We start from the raw sequence: 16,570 nt of genomic DNA on the forward strand, positions 1-16,570 counted from the left end.
CTAATTTCTAGTTTTATCGATCCTTTGTGTGGGATTTATCTTACACAAAGTTAATTCTTAGGTAATTTAGTAGTTAGTATAGGTATAGATAAATATCTGTTTTAATAAGTTAATTAGAAAATTTTTCTGTTTTTGCCTTGAACTCGCCGAGTGCACTCGAGTCGACTCGACGAGTCCATCGCTGTTTGACAGTTTTAGTTTTTATTTTATTTTTGTTCTTTTTACGCGTTTTGTTTTTGTTTTGTTTGCAGTTGTTTCATGACCCGAGGATCTGATACACCTTTGGTCCTTCCACTCGAAGACCCGGAATCCGCACTAAGGAGGAACAAAGGAAAATCCGTTTCTTCAAAGAACTCGCCACTAAAGAACCTCAAGTCCGTTTTCAGCAAGAAGAAGAACAGCAAATCAGGAGCATCTAGCACCTCGTTAGCAATCGAAGATCCGATCAAAGAGGACACCGAGTACGAATCCGAAGGAGAAGAAGACCCCACTTTTGGGCACGAATCCGACTTTGACGACGAATTAGCTATTCCCATGGAGAACATCGATGAAGTCCCCATGGGGGAATGGAAGAAGAAGATGCGTGACGATACCGGCCCGGGACTTGTGCAACCCGCAATTCCCGCTACTGCTACTTTCGAATTGAAGGGCCACATACTCGCTCAATTAAAGGAGATTCCCTTCCATGGAAAAGATCATGAAGACGCCTATAAACACTTGGATGAAGTCAACGATGTGGCTGACTACTTTAATGTTCCAAATGTGCCACGCGAGACCCAGCTACTTCGTATGCTTCCAGTCACATTCAAGGGTGCTGCGAAAGATTGGCTCAAGTCACTCCCTCCCGGGTCCATCACCACATGGGCGAAGATGAAAGAAGAATTTATTGACCACTTTTGCCCACCTTCTAAAATAGCCAAGTTGAAGAAGGCTATTTCTAACTTTGAACAACAACCCGGAGAGTCCCTTTATGAGGCGTGGGAGAGGTACAAAAGCTTACTAAGGAATTGCCCACACCATGACCTTAACAGCCAACAAGAAGTTTCCATCTTCTATGATGGAGTCAATGTCACAACAAGGCAATTACTTGATTCGCAAGGCCCGCTCACAAAGAAGCCACCCCCGGTGATCAAAGAATTGATTGAAGAATTCTCTAAACATTCTAGAGAATACCACAACCCATGAAATGAAGTAAGTAGGGGGTAGTGAACACGGTCAACGATAGCATGGCGGCAATGATGGCTAAACTAGACAGTTTAGATAGAAGAATGACGAAGATGGATCAAACAATCCATGCTATCCGGGTGGGATATGAAAATTGTAGGGGACCTCACCTAACTAAAGATTATGACTTGGATGAGAATGGAAACAAAAAGGCGCAAGTTTTCTATTCAAGTGGTGACAGATACGATGAAACTTGGCGGAAACCCAAGAAGGAATGACTCCCGTATGAAGAATACAAGAAGGCAAAGGAAGAGAAATACAAGCAGAAAGAGAGGGGTTTCTATCAAAAGGAAGAACCGGTTGTGGAAAAAAGAGACGATTTAGAAGAAATGTTCACAAGATTTATAGCCGCATCCGAGAAAAGACACAATGATCATGATGCTGCAATACAAGAGACTAGGACTATGCTTAGGAATCAGCAAGCATCCATTCTCAACATTGAGAAACAACTTGGACAACTTGCACATCAAGTGAACGAGAGGAGACCGAGTGAACTTCGGAGTAAAACCGAGAATAATCTGAGGATGGAGAATGTGAATGCTATAACATCTAGTTATGGGGAAATTTTCACTCCTCTGACCCCTGCACAGAAGATTTCAACTAAGGTGCAAGCAGAAAAGACAGAAGAGTCGAGTTCAGCTAAACCCGACCCGACTCGCCGAGTCCCTCTAATAGACTCGACGAGTCCATGCCCAGATGACAAATCTGCTGTATCCTTAAAGCCTTACAGGCCTCCTTTGCCATTTCCAATTCGAGCCATACCTGATGAAAAGGTTAAAGCGTATAGAGCTTTCATGGAACATGTTAAAGCCCTTCAAGTCAACATCCCATTTGTTGAAACGATGCTTCAAACACCCAAATATTTAAACTTGATTAAGGGTCTCTTTGTTGCTAGGAAAGATATGGCTGAAGTTGTGGAATTGGTATTGAATGAATTACCAGAAAAGAAGGGCGATTCGGGAAGCATCTCGATTCCTTGCCAATTTGGAAATATACTTACTACTCAAGCGTTGACCGATTCGGGTGCATGTATTAACTTAATGCCTTTTTCTTTCTTCAAGAAGCTGAATTTACCGGAGCCAAGGTCTATTAATATGAAGATCCATTTGGCGGATAAGACAATCATTCGTCCAAGAGGTGTGTGTGAAGATATTCTCATAAAAGTGGATAAATTTGTATTCCCCGTGGACTTTGTAGTGCTTGACATGGAAGAAGACCCCAAAATTCCAATTATTTTGGGGAGACCATTTTTGAATACCGCATGCGCATTGATAGATGTATGCGAGTCCACACTAACATTGAGGGTAGGAGATGAGTCAGTAGTATTTAAAGCTATACTGGAGATTAAGCAAGAAGACACAAGAAAAGAAGAAGTTTCCTCCATTGATTTGGATGATGAAATATTACAAAAAGAACTTGCACTCCTACAAGAAGAAGATCCAAGTAAATTTCTACTATCTTCTGGAGGAAATAGTGATGTTGAAAAAGACTTAGAGGAGATAGAGAAGATGTTGAAAGGAACTGATTCAGAAAACACAATGGAATGTGAGGAATTCGCTCCGACTCGCCGAGTCGAGTCGACAGACTCGACGAGTCCAATCGAAAATCTCAGCAACTTGGATTATCTTGATCTGCTTGTTACCAGTCCCTTGCCTGATTTGGGCATGAAGATTTCCTAATTCTTTGGAAGATCGAGCAGTAGAAGGCGGAATTGTTAAAGCGTATGGTGACTTCCAAAACTTTCAAGTGGCTTACCTCGATACAATGATGCAAGAAGGTGAAGACATTCGACTTGAAGAGAAGGCAAGCTTTAGAGAAAAGGAAAATGCAAGGGTTAGGAAAGATGATGCTGATAACCCATTCATTGAGTCACGTATAACCAAACCTCGAGCCCGAGTTCTTACCAATTATGAAGTAATTAAGTTTAAAGAAGGAGAAGTACAAGAGAGGGTTCAAGAGAATGGGGTGAAGAAGAAGAAGGTGAAGAAAAGGAAAATGCATGCAATTGAAGAAGATGCCACAAGGAAAAAGAGAGAAGAATTGCGACGGTCATACAAGAAGAAGATACACGCTTACAAGACGAAGTATAAACCACAAAAGATTAAGCGTGTATTCCCGATGCAGGAAAATGAAGAAACGTAGAGCGGGAAGGAGTCCAGCTAACGACTCCTTAAAAAGAAGCGCTTGGCGGGAGGCAACCCGTTATGAGAGTTTGCTTTCTTTATCATTTCCGTTTTAGTTTTTGTTTGATTTTCGTTTTTAGGATTTTCTTTTTCTGTTTTCATCTTCTAAATCATCAAACATGACTGCTTGAGAGTACACATGGTCCGAGTGTGGGGTGGATTGAACACTTTTTATGAATACATGACAAAATGATATAATTTTTGAAATATTTGCAAGTGACTCGGCGAGTCTGACCCTGACTCGACGAGTCTATTCAAAAACCGGATGAGTTTCAATTCGCGACCTGACTCGCCGAGTCTGACCCCGACTCGACGAGTCGATTTTAATTACTGAAAAAATAATAATAATATTTTCACATCTGGTAAAATTAGGGTTTTTACCCTAATGAGATCATACTCCTTCATACTCGCCGTGCGCCTACTCTACTCTCTCTCAAGCTTTCATTCTTCTTCTTCCAACTTTCTTCAATTTTCTTCAACTTTCATCAAGTAAGGTACAAAATTTCTTCTTTATTTCTGTTAAAGTCATGATTTTTAGATGATTAGAAGAGTTGATTTCATAGAACACCCGTTTTTGAAGTTTAGTGAATTTTTAGGGTTTTGATTTAGAATTGATTGTGGTGTTTTGGATGGATGTTTTTGCTCTAATACATCTTAGGAACATCCCTGGACAAACCCTTGGACAAATTTTGGGTTTTTATGGTTAAATTTCACACAACCCGTCGACTGACTCGCGCAGTTCATCGGACTCGCCGAGTCGGTCATGGACTCGACGAGTCCAGTCGGGGACCCAGATGGATTCTGTTTTAATGTTTTTCTGTATCTTCTGGGTTGTTTGTTCTTTGTTTTGCAGGGACCATGTTTTCACGGGGACAAAGCTCTCGAGGAAGTCAAGGAGATTTTCCTTGGTTGCATTTTCCACAAATTAACTCAAATTCAACAACGACTAGATGGAAGAAGAAGCTTGCGGAACTCCAGAAAAAAGAAATTTGTGCTCCCAATACAATTGATTGGGAATGGTTGGGGAGAGTCCGTTATGAAGAAGAGTTGGCTCCTTATATCATCAAGACCTTTGTGCACAATGGAGTGTCCATTACATGTGATGGATGGAGTCGGGTCTTCCGTATTCAAAGCCGATTTATTGAGAGATGTGCTTGGAGTTCTTTTCCACCATACATTTCCTGGGGGTGGATGATTATTATAACCCCGGAAGTATTACTTTTTGTCTTGGAGGCGAGGTTCGTCATTGTTCTATGGTCGAACTAGCTTGGAGATTGGGGATATATGACCAACAAGTGGTCAACACGGGTGCATTTCGTACCTTCTTGGAGCATTGCCATAGAGCATTTCCGGATGGGATCACAAGTTCAAGTTGGTGGAACATCATTGCTAATAAAGTTTACATTCCGAAGTCGGCTCAAGAAGGGAGCATACGATCACCTACACACCGCCTTATTCACCGTCTTATTTCGAACACCATTAACCAAAGGAAAGATGATGACAAGGTTTCTAACCTTGATGTTTTCTTTCTTTGGAGCATCATTACACCCAACACTTTTTGCAACATACCATGGTGCATCGCTTCATACTTGGCGGAGGGAGCGGTCAAAGACCGCAAAACTTCAAAGATTAATGGTTGCATGTTCGTGACACGTTTAGCCCACTCTTATGGGTTAATGACTAGTGGTGCTTGGAACTTGCTGACGGAGATCCCGACATCTCCCTTTAACCCCATTCTTTTTCGCAGGGCACGCATTATTGAAGACTATGGAGGAGATCATTATGCTATTCCCGATGATGATCCGGTGATCGGGCCCGAGGCACCGGAAAGGAGGATTAGATCGCGACGTGCACGGGAAGCGGAAGAGGAACCGCCGGTGATTCCGGTGGATAATGATGAAGTACCAATGGATTGGTACAATGTCGAGATGAGGCGGTTACAAGACCAAATGGCGAGGGGTATAAATTTCAGCAATGAATCCCATGTGCGGCTTTTTGACCATTTTCATATTCCACACATTGATGGGGGTAATTTCCCCTACATTCCATCTTGGGAAGAGGTCATTAACGCAAGGCGGAGTGAAGTTGGTGGAAGCGGGGCTGTGCATGGCCATGATGAGGGAGAAGATGATGATTAGTTTTTTTTATGTTTTGTTGAACAGTTTTTATTTGTTTTGTTTGGTGTGTTTTAAATTCTTAATTAGGACTTAAGTTTATGTGTTTGATGTTGATTTGACTTGGTTTATTTCAGAATTTGGTTTAGGAAATGCTTGCATAAGGAGTCTAGAGTATGTGAGAAAAACATGGAAACGAGTCAAGAAAGGTCGACGTATTGAGTTTAAGTGTCGAGTCCGGTCCTAAGGGGTTTAGGAGTGAATAATTACTGAAGCAATGGAAGTTTTTGAAGTCCATCACAAGCTGGATTCAAGACATAATTTCTTTATTTTTCAACCAGCGATGACTCGCCGAGTGCAGTTAACAGACTCGACGAGTCGCAGTACATTTTCACGATTTCAACAATTTCGCGCTACTACTCGACGAGTCGTTTGTATGACTCGACGAGTCACTCATTTATCTATCACAAGGGCTGCTGATTTGATGCTGTTAGCTACACTACTTGACCACTTATTCTTTGCAATCAATTCCTGAAGATTCTACAGTCTTTTTCCTGCATATTTGGAGCTACCCACATGCGATTTGATGCCCAAGACATGGATGAGCTGTTCCCATGTCTAAAGTCGATTGAAGTAGGAGCTTAATAGAAGATGATCAGCCTAGCGACTGCTACCCCAGGGGAGTTTGTTCCAATTCCCTCTATATTTTTTGTTTTTATTTTTCATGCATACATGCAATGAGGACATTGCATAAATTAAGTGTGGGGTAGGGGGTTGATGTCATCTTAGTAAATGTAGAATCCTAATGTCCTAATTTAGGTTAATTTTTAAATTTTTACATATTAAAAATGTTGCTTAGGACTTAACTTAGAAATTTTGGTAAAAGTAATTAGGATTCCATGTTAGAATTATGTTGATGATTGCATGAAGACCCAAATATTTAGTTGAGCATATATACGTTCTAGTGCATTTGTGGCTTCCTTATTCCAGTGAAATCATGGGACAAAAACACGACCTTGCTTAGCCCGAAGGATGCAATATGTTTAGCATCGTGTACCAGAAATGTAACCAGAAAAATTATTATCTTTAGCCAATAAAGGTTAAAGTTGAGCGCCCCTGCTTAAGCATGTAGGTTTTGAGTGAAAAAAAAAAGTGAGGTACATGTTAAAAAAAGAGAGAATTACAAGAAAAGTTTGAAGAATTTTGGAGCAATCAAAGTGTAGATCAAAAGATCAAAATTCTGAAGATTCAAAAAGTTGAAGATACCAAAGATCAAACAACAAGGTGGTGAATTCAAAGAAATTAAAGATCAAATGCCAAAGAAGTGAAGAATTCCAAAGAGCTCCAATGTGGTATCATAATTTGTAATTCTAGATTATGTATGCTTGGGTTGCTCAACCAAAAATACCTTGAGGATAGGAGGTTTTCTGTGGATGGATTCGGAGGGATGCATAAAATGAGCATTGTTCGGGATAAGTGGGTGAAGGTTTATGAGGATTGTAAGTATTTGGAATATTGGGGCGTTTTTAGGAAAAGTTTAGACACAAATGTACGCATTGCGGTTTTGGCGTAATGGCTGGGTTCGATTGGAGTTGTCCTATGTGATTCTAATGTACTAAAATTCAGTTTTGCTTGGGGCAAGCAAAAGACAAGTGTGGGGTATTTTGATATTTGCATATTTAGCCTTATATTAAGCATAGACTTTTATCATTTATTAGCTAATTTATTGCATATCAAGGACAAAAGATACTTAAAAGTGTTTGAATTGTGTTTTCAGTCCAAAAGCGAAGCTCGGGAGTAAAAGGAAGCAGGTGAAGCGGTTGGGAGCTCGGGAGTTGAACAAAGAAGAAAAACACCAAAAATGCAAGGTACTCGGCAAGTAGGATCGACTACTCGGCGAGTCGGTACGAAGATTCGAGAAGATAAAGACTCCGTGACTTACCGTGTATGGGAATCAATGGATGGACTCGGCGAGTCGGTCATGGACTCGACGAGTCGGGTCGAATCTATAAAATGAACTTCTCAGATCGACACAAAGAATTCTGGAACCCTTAGGGAGAAGCAAGCTGCGAATTAAAGTCAGAGGAGAGCTGGAGAACGAAGATACAACCCTAAAACCAATTCTGAAGGAGATTTGAGGCAAATTTACATCATTCTTACTTTAATCTATTGTTTTTCATCATGGTTAGACTTATGGATTTCGTTTTTGTGCTGTTAATTACCTCAATCATGAGCTAAAACTTTTAAACTTCTGTTTGGGGAGACAATATTGATACTGTGGTTTGATTTATGGTAGGATTAATTTAATATTGGTGATTTTGTTGATTCTAGCTTGTTAAAGAACCTTATGTGTGAATGATAACTATTTTTCTGTTAATAGGAAGATAATTAAGCTGCATGAACATCTCTTAGTTGTTAACCTCATATGTTTATGTGACCACTTTATCATATGTCTAGGATTAATGAACATGAAACTAGAATTAATAAGAAAAATAGGTAAATTCATGTGTGAGCTTGTGTGATGAATATCAACAAGAGGTTAACTAAAGGACCAAATCAGTTAACTATTACAAGTCTAAATTAACCCGAATAAATAACCTAGTGAATTAAATAAAATTAGACAACTGGCCACTGTTTGAGTTAGTTTGTTCTCTAAGGATTAGTGCAGCGAACGTGAATCTAATAACTTGAATCGGTAACCAATAGAAGAATTAATCCATTACACTATTACCATAATATCAACCATATGATCAATTGAGTTGAACTAAACAGAAGTTCCCTTCGTCATTGAATTTAGTTAAATCTTTGCTTTTCTAGTTTTAGTCTAAGTGATCGTTAGTAAGTTTCTAGTCTTGTAAAACTAGAGAAAACCCCTTTTTATTACTAAATTTTAGATAAAATTAGTTTTAGTTTTAATTTACCGTTCCCTGTGTTCGATACCCTACTTATTTAGCTTTACCACAATTGATAGGTCCACTGCCTTTGTGTGTTTATTTTAAAATTAAAAGTAGGTTTAAAACTAGTTCGTTTCACACACATCACTATACGAGAAATTAAAGATAAGATGCATAGAAATGATGTAGTTTTACAAAAATACTCCTATAGTATTTTAAATTTGTGTTTTACTCTAGAGTTCTTCTAGTACTTAGGTAATTTTTAGACTTGCTGCAACACCACCATTACTCCCAAACACATGTTGGTCATATCTCAAATAAATATAGTTGATTAGGCTATATTGATCCCAGATATGATTACATAACTGTCCAGGTTTAACTGCAGTATCCAACATCCAAATACTTTTGTATCATTCTTACGTGGCATTGTTTATTGTATATATGCATGTTAGTATACTTATAAAATACTTAAAATTTTAAAACTATACTTGTAGTCAGAGTGCTTCAGGCCCATAGCATTTATAGTTTGTATATCTTTTATGAATTGATATACTGAATTCACTATAAACAATGCTCTGATACCAATTTATCACACCCCTAAACCAGAAAGGCGGAAACATTCGGGGGTGGAGGACTTCATGTATAGTATCACAACAATGCATAATAGTAATCAAAGTACAAAAACAACCATTTTATTTACAAAGTTATAAGTTTTACAACTGTGATCCAAAACATAATATATATGAACTCAAAAGTATAATTTTAAACGACACGAGTTTATAGATCTTCATCTTCTCAAAAAGTTGAGGATGTACCTGTATCACTGTTTCCCTTAGAATACAAGTAGATTTTGAAAAAGTGTCAACAATTAAGTTGGTGAGTTCATAAGTATGTTTGTAACTGAAATCTGTTTTCTTGTTCATTGATAAAGTAAACATGTATTTCTCAGAAAATCCTATATTTTCTGCTATGTTATTATGTAGGAACAATGTATGATACTTTCTGTACTGTGAGTTTGAAAAATGTAGCTTAGTTTTCATAAAACCATGAAAGTATGTTTTCTCTGTATTGAAATAGTAATTTGTGTTTATACTTGTAAAATATTGTATTATAGTTTTAATACAGAGAAAACATACTTTCATGGTTTTATGAAAACTAAGCGACATTTTTACAAACTCACAATAAAGAAAGTATCATACATTTTTCCTACATAATAACATAGTTGAAAATATAGGATTTTCTGGGAAAGAAATGTTTACTTTATCAATGAACAAGAAAATAGATTTCAGTTACAAACATACTTATGAACTTACCAACTTAATTGTTGACACTTTTTCAAAATCTACTTGTATTCTCAGAGAAACAGTGATACATATACAACCACAACTTTTTGAGAAGACGAAGATCTATAAACTCGTGTCTTTTAAACTTATACTTTTGAGTTCATATATATTATGTTTTGGATCACATTTGTAAGACTTATAACTTTGTAAATACAATGGTAGTTGTTGTACTTTGATTACTATTATGCATTGTTGTGATACTATACATGAAGTCCTCAACCCCGAAATGTTTCCGCCTTTCTGGTTTAGGGGTGTGAAATATTGTATTATAGTTTTAATTAAATAAAACTATGTGATGTGTTACTTATTCATACACTAATCATTTTGTTCAATGCCAAATTGTGACTTATTATAACCATCCTATATGACGTAGGATCGCCTGAACACAACGTTCTTCAGGCGTCGTAATATGTAAGACATTTGTCACCCAAATTGTGACTTATTATAACCATACTATTTGATTATACCCATGTATTAATCAAATAGTTTGAAAAACATTATTTTATATTTATATAAATGTAATATTTATATAATTGTGATTAAGTAGATCTTTGATTAAATAACTTTACACCAAGCCCACAACCAAACATGGAACAGGAAATGGGGTCAAATTACATATTCTAAATCTTCTAAATCCATATTATATAATTTACACAGATATAAATAATAATTATAACAATTTGAAATATATTAAAACATTAAAAATCTTTTAAGATATTAACACAATTTTATTGTGTGTCACTTGTATTTTTCCCCTAAATTAGTTAAAAATCATAAAAATGTAGGGGTATGAACTCATGTGATAGGTGGTGATTCGGGCAGTGTTTCGGTTCTTAGAAATGAGTTTTCTTGATGTAACTGAGAGTTTTTTTATGAAAAGCCGGCTTCACTCGGGCAGAGTTTCCGCTAAAAGATTGAGAACTTTGGGGCTTCGGGGCTTGTTTCAGGTGTTAGATATGTCACCAGGGCTTCGGGATAGTTTAGAGAGGCTTAAAAGTGAGGAAAAGATGGAGAGAGGTTGAGAATTTGTAACATAATCCGGAGGCCTCACATACTATTTATAGGATGACTTCTGACCTTGGTACGTTGGGTGTAAGTTTACGTACGCTGGGCGTACTACTAAAAACTCCAGTACGTTGGGCGTACTTCTGGTACGCGAGGCGTACTTGTATGAGTCTTATCCGATTTTCGGACATGGCGAGGCTACAAGGCATGTGTCGAGGCTAGTCTCATTACGTTGGGCGTAATCTACTCGTACGTTGGGCGTACTAGTGTAAATAGCAGTACGTTGGGCGTACATCCTCTTACGCGGGGCGTACGCCCTTCGATCATATCCGAAGTCTCGGACGTGTCCGACACGTGTCACATGTGAGGGATAAGGCGACGTGGGCAATCCGAGGCCAAGTCTTTGAGTATGTTGGGCGTACTCCTTGTACGCAGGGCTTACTTCTCTTTTTCAAACTTCAAAAATTCATATCTTTTGCATACGAGCTCCGTTTTTGACGTTCTTTATATCCGCGCGTAGGTGAGACCATGCTCTACAACTTTTGTTTAGACTCCGTCGGCTAATTTTGACTTTATTATTAAAGTTATATTTTTAACAGGTCGGGAGTGAAAAAGTCCGTTAAAAATTCATAACTTCTTCATCCGACGTCCGTTTTCCTCTGTCTTTTTACCGTTGGATTTCTTTTGATAAGATTTCCAATTCTCGTTTAGGTTGTTTTGGTCAAAAGTTGTTCAAACTAAATTTCGAGTTTCAGGCTGTGTACTACTGTGTCGAAATTTAGAAAAATTATAACTACTTCATACGAAGTCAGATTTAGACGTTTTTTATGGACTATCTTGGTTTAATGTATACTATAACTTTCTTTTAGATAGTTAAGGCTGAAAAGTATTTTATTGAAAATTCACTTTTTACGTTAAACAGTGTTTTGTCGGTTTTGTCGCGGATTTTCGATAGATCCTTACTTCTTCGTTATAACTCGGATTTGGACGTTCTTTATATTTTTGGAATCCTTGACTAGATTTCTACCACTATATTCATTCCAAAAAAGTTTATTTAATATTTCATTTTTGAGGGTCGATTATGTAAATGTACATAGTATACGAAAATATCTCATTATTATTTTAAAAAGAACTACAAATTGATGTATACTATTACATAAATTTGAAATAACGGGTTGTTACACCTCCTGACAGACCTACTCGTCGAGTCCAGGATTGGACTCGCCGAGTAGACCCTTTAAACCCCGCGTATTTTCTGGCATCTATTCGACGAGTTAGGGCTACCAACTCGTCGAGTAGCTCAAAAGTAAATACTTAAATAAATTAAATGCGTACTAGGAACGAGGCGTTACACCACTCCCTCCAGCCTAAACCGCCAGTTAAACGACCGATGGAAAAAAGATAGTGAACAAATAGCTTCTTTTGTTTGGCTTGAAGAGATAACTAAACGATCGTACCATTTGAACTAGAAATCCTAAAAATCCCCCAATCCCCCGTCATTATCCGAACCACCGCTTCAGTTGACACTTTAAACTGTCCCCAAGTGTTGGTTTGTTTTTGATAACACCAAAATAAAATACAAGTGTTTTTATGTTGTCACCGGCGATACTTAGCAACGATACTTGCTAGTTAACAGAGCAGTGATCGATAGAGATGAAAAGGGGATGGAAAGGGTGTTGATCGGATATGACAGGTGGTGGTTGATGTTTAAAGATTTGCGAAGAGGAAGAAAGAGATAAGCAGCGAAAAGAGATGGAGGAAGCCAAGAGCAATTTGGTAAATGAAGTATATGAGATTGTTTATTTAAAATGAAGTATATGAGATTGTTTATTTAAGAAAAAAAGTTTAAAGAGAAAAAGTTTATTTTAAATGAAATATATGAGATTGTTTAAAGATTTGCGAAGAGAAAGAAAGAGATAAGCAGCGAAAAGAGACGGAGGAAGCCAAGAGCAATTTGGTAAATGAAGTATATGAGATTGTTTATTTAAAATGAAGTATATGAGATTGTTTATTTAAGAAAAAAAGTGGCGTATATAACAAAATTACTATGTTTTAGTAATTAAATTTGGATGTAATATTGTTTGGTAAATAAAATTTGTAATCACTACGTGTTGATTAAAAACTCGGTCTCCTATACCCCTTCAAAATCAGAACCCATATACAACATTTATGGTCGGATCCCAAAATAATTAAAGATGTTGGAAAAAAACGCAAATATCCATTAATCAATAACCTAATATGTTATATCATCTTTTCGTCATTTCAGTACTATCCATTCCAACCCACAACAAAAAAAAAATTTCATTTCTATTTCTTAAACAACACAATTTTATTTTAAAAAATCTTGAGAAAATTTTCAATATTTTAAGAAATGTTTTAATAAAGTCTTAAATTTCTTTTTTGAACAGAAAAGTCTCAACTATTTAACTTTTTGAATAAAAAAACCAAGAAACGGACTAATTCATTTACTTTAACCCTTTTTGACTTGTTCAACAGGTCATGAGACCAAATCGTTAATTTTTCCAAAATAATAAGACTCTTCTATAGATTTCGTCAAAAGTTATATATAATGTAAAAATGTATTTTTATGTATTTATATCTATTTTAACATATTTATATATTTTTTAAGATTTTATATGTATATGTTTACGTATTTTAAATATATAAACATGTTTTTTTACGTATTTATATGTATTTTACAAAAAAATTTTATGTATTTTTATGTGTTATTTTTTTATGTATTACGTATTTATATGTATTTTTACATATTTATGTATTTTTAAGTTTCTTATATAGATGTTTATGTATTTTAAATGAATAAACGTATTTCTTATATATTTATATGTATTTTTAAGTATATTACATATTTTTTTTTGTATTTTTATGTGTTTTTAATGTATTACATATTTATATGGATGTTTTACATATTTATGTATTCTTTAAAGTTTTTTATATAGATGCTTACGTATTCTTATGTATTTTAAATGTATAGCCGTATTATTTTTACGTATTTATGTATTTTTTTACTTCTAGTCGTCTTCACCATTTCATCTGATACCCATAGTTTCTTCGAGTATGTTTAGATGGTTTTTCTACATACACATATATTTTAAGCTAATAGGAAAAGCTTAAAATATATAAATATGTAGGAAAATCATATAGGCGTATTCAAAGTAGTTGTGAGAATTATATGAAATGGTGAAGACGACTTAAAGTAAAAATACATAAATATGTAAAAATAATACGGTTATACATTTAAAATATAATAAAATACATAAACATCTTTATAAAAAACTTTTAAAAAATACATAAATATATAAAAATACATATAAATACGTAATACATAAAAACACATAAAAACACATAAAAATACATAAAAACTATGTAAAATACTTAAAAATACATATAAATACATAAAAAATATGTTTATACATTTAAAATACATAAACATCTATATAAGTGTTACGTCCCAAAAATAAATATCAAAAATTTTTGTTTTTAAATTAATAAAACTGTAATCCAAACATCATCACAAAACCAAGATGAAACAAAGTGTGCCAAATACATCATGAATCATTAGAGTAATCATAAAACGCGGAACGAGGTGGTGTGTGCACTACAATCATCTCAGGCTCTTCCCTTTCGAACCAAAAGTATCTGAAACATAAATTGAAAACTGTAAGCACAAAGCTTAGTGAATTCCATAAAATACCATATACCATACATAATAAACACATAATGGGTCCCGCACATCACTCGGGTCTCGGTAAACACAGTGAGGAAACTCACCTCTAGCTGCTGAATCAATCGAATGAATCTCTGTCTATTGGTCCAGAAAATTCCCGCTCTATCATCACAAAACAATATCCAATTAATAATTGGACCCTGACCCGAATCAACAATCTAAGCTGCTTAGCCCATAACTAGGTTAAAAGACCATTTTACCCTTTTTCCAACTTGGCCTAAAGACAAGGCCCAACCCAACTACTCAAAAGGTCCAAATCCTAAATGGAAACCCAAAGCCCAATCATGGCCCAATCTTCCAAAATGGGCCCAAAAACCATCATGGGCCTAACTCCAACGAGCCGAATAAGCTAGAACAAAAGCCCAAATAAAAAATCTAATGGCCCAACCAGGCCCAAATCTTAATAGTCCAAAACATGGCCTAAATATGCAAATCCATAATCTCTTCGGCCCAGACTAGCGTATGCTCGGCGTACCAAGCTCATACGCCCTGCGTACACGATCGATACAGACATGGACTCACAGCAGTACGCTTATCGTACCCAGGAGTACGCCCCACCAACCGACATAATCCAACTCCATGGTCAAATGATTTAATCACTTCAGAACTTACTATCCAATCCACAAGATATCTTCATACTAAGGTCCTAACCCATAAAGTCGAAGGATTTAAGCCTTTGTGTCGCTAAAATACTCCAAAAATCAAATATATCATCTTACCTCCATAGAATGAGGCATCAACTTCGCATGGATGCACAAAACTCATAAAGGAGAAATTTTAATGCATAAGGGACCCCTAAAACGTCCAGATCTAAAGGCCGAGCTTCTGAAACAACCTTTACTCACAAGGACCAATCAAAAGGGACCAAAATAAGCCACAAACAAACCCAAACTAGACTACACAAGGAGTTGTCAAGCTAAGAACTTTATACCTCAAATGGCTCGAAATGATGATGCTAACTCTAGATCTCTAAGCCCCACTCCAAGGAATGAGCCTTCAATCTCCTTCTACCACTTCAAAATGAAAAAAAACACACCAAAATTCTTCACAAGAGCTCAAAAGCACCAAAACAATGGCTAAGGGGCGAAATTAGGGTTTAGAAGATATGGAGGCTGGTAAGAGGCTATGCTCATGGGACTTAAGAAATTTAAATAGGGCATAAACCCTAAAAATTAAGGTTTGCCCCAGCCTTGCGTACAACATACTTACTCCACGTACGCCCCACGTACGTGGGTGATATCCGCGATCAGACATCGGGCTAGTACGCCAAGCGTACCACTTAGTACGCCCCGCGTACTAGCTAAAGGACCAAAATGAAAGGTTTTTCAATAAAGGGTTAAAAGTGAAACTTAACAAAATTAAGTGTTACAATTCTCCCCCACTTGAATCAGACTTCGTCCTTGAAGTCCGCTACTCCAAATAACTCCGGTTGGTGCTCCCTCATCTCATTATCCGGCTCCAACATCCATTCTGAACCCTTGCGGTACTGCCACTGGACTTTCACCAACTCAACAACCTTGTTCCTCAAGGTTTTTGTCTTCCGGTCAAGAATCATCACTGACCTCTCAATATAATTCAGGCCGTCATCCACCTGAATATCTTCCAATGAAACCACTGCGTGATCATCCAATAAACACTTCCGCAACTGAGTGACATGGAACGTGCTATGGATCTGTCTGAGCTCCTAGGGAAGATGAAAGTGATATGCAACCTGGCCCACCCGGGCCAAAACCCTGAGAGGACCGATATATATGGGGCCCAATTTTCCCTTCTTCCTGAATCGGATGACACCTTTCCATGGTGACACCTTCAGGAAAACCATGTCCCCAACGTAGAACTCTAGATCTGATCGGCGTTTGTCGGTATTACTCTTCTACATACTCTGAGTTATCTGGAGTCTACTCCGTACCTGCTATATCAACTCAGTGGTCTTGAGTACCACCTCGGTACTCCCCATGACTCGCTGACTGACATCACCCCAGCAAATCAGGGTCCTGTATTTCCTCCCGTAAAGAATCTCAAAAGGAGGTCGATTGATGTTGGTGTGATAGTTGTTGTTATA

General features: G+C 36.9%; 1 non-coding gene across 1 annotated transcript; it reads right to left on the minus strand.

Annotated features, from left to right (window-relative positions):
- Positions 1-918: 918 nt before the first annotated feature.
- Positions 919-1,025, minus strand: LOC145123104 (small nucleolar RNA R71). The gene has a single exon (XR_013714983.1). It is a non-coding gene; the product is annotated as a small nucleolar RNA R71 (small nucleolar RNA).
- Between the last annotated feature and the right edge of the window lie 15,545 nt (positions 1,026-16,570).

Source organism: Lactuca virosa, chromosome 6 (genome assembly GCF_052849685.1).
Source record: "Lactuca virosa cultivar CGN04683 chromosome 6, Lactuca_virosa_CGN04683_v6, whole genome shotgun sequence".
NCBI lineage: Eukaryota > Viridiplantae > Streptophyta > Magnoliopsida > Asterales > Asteraceae > Lactuca > Lactuca virosa.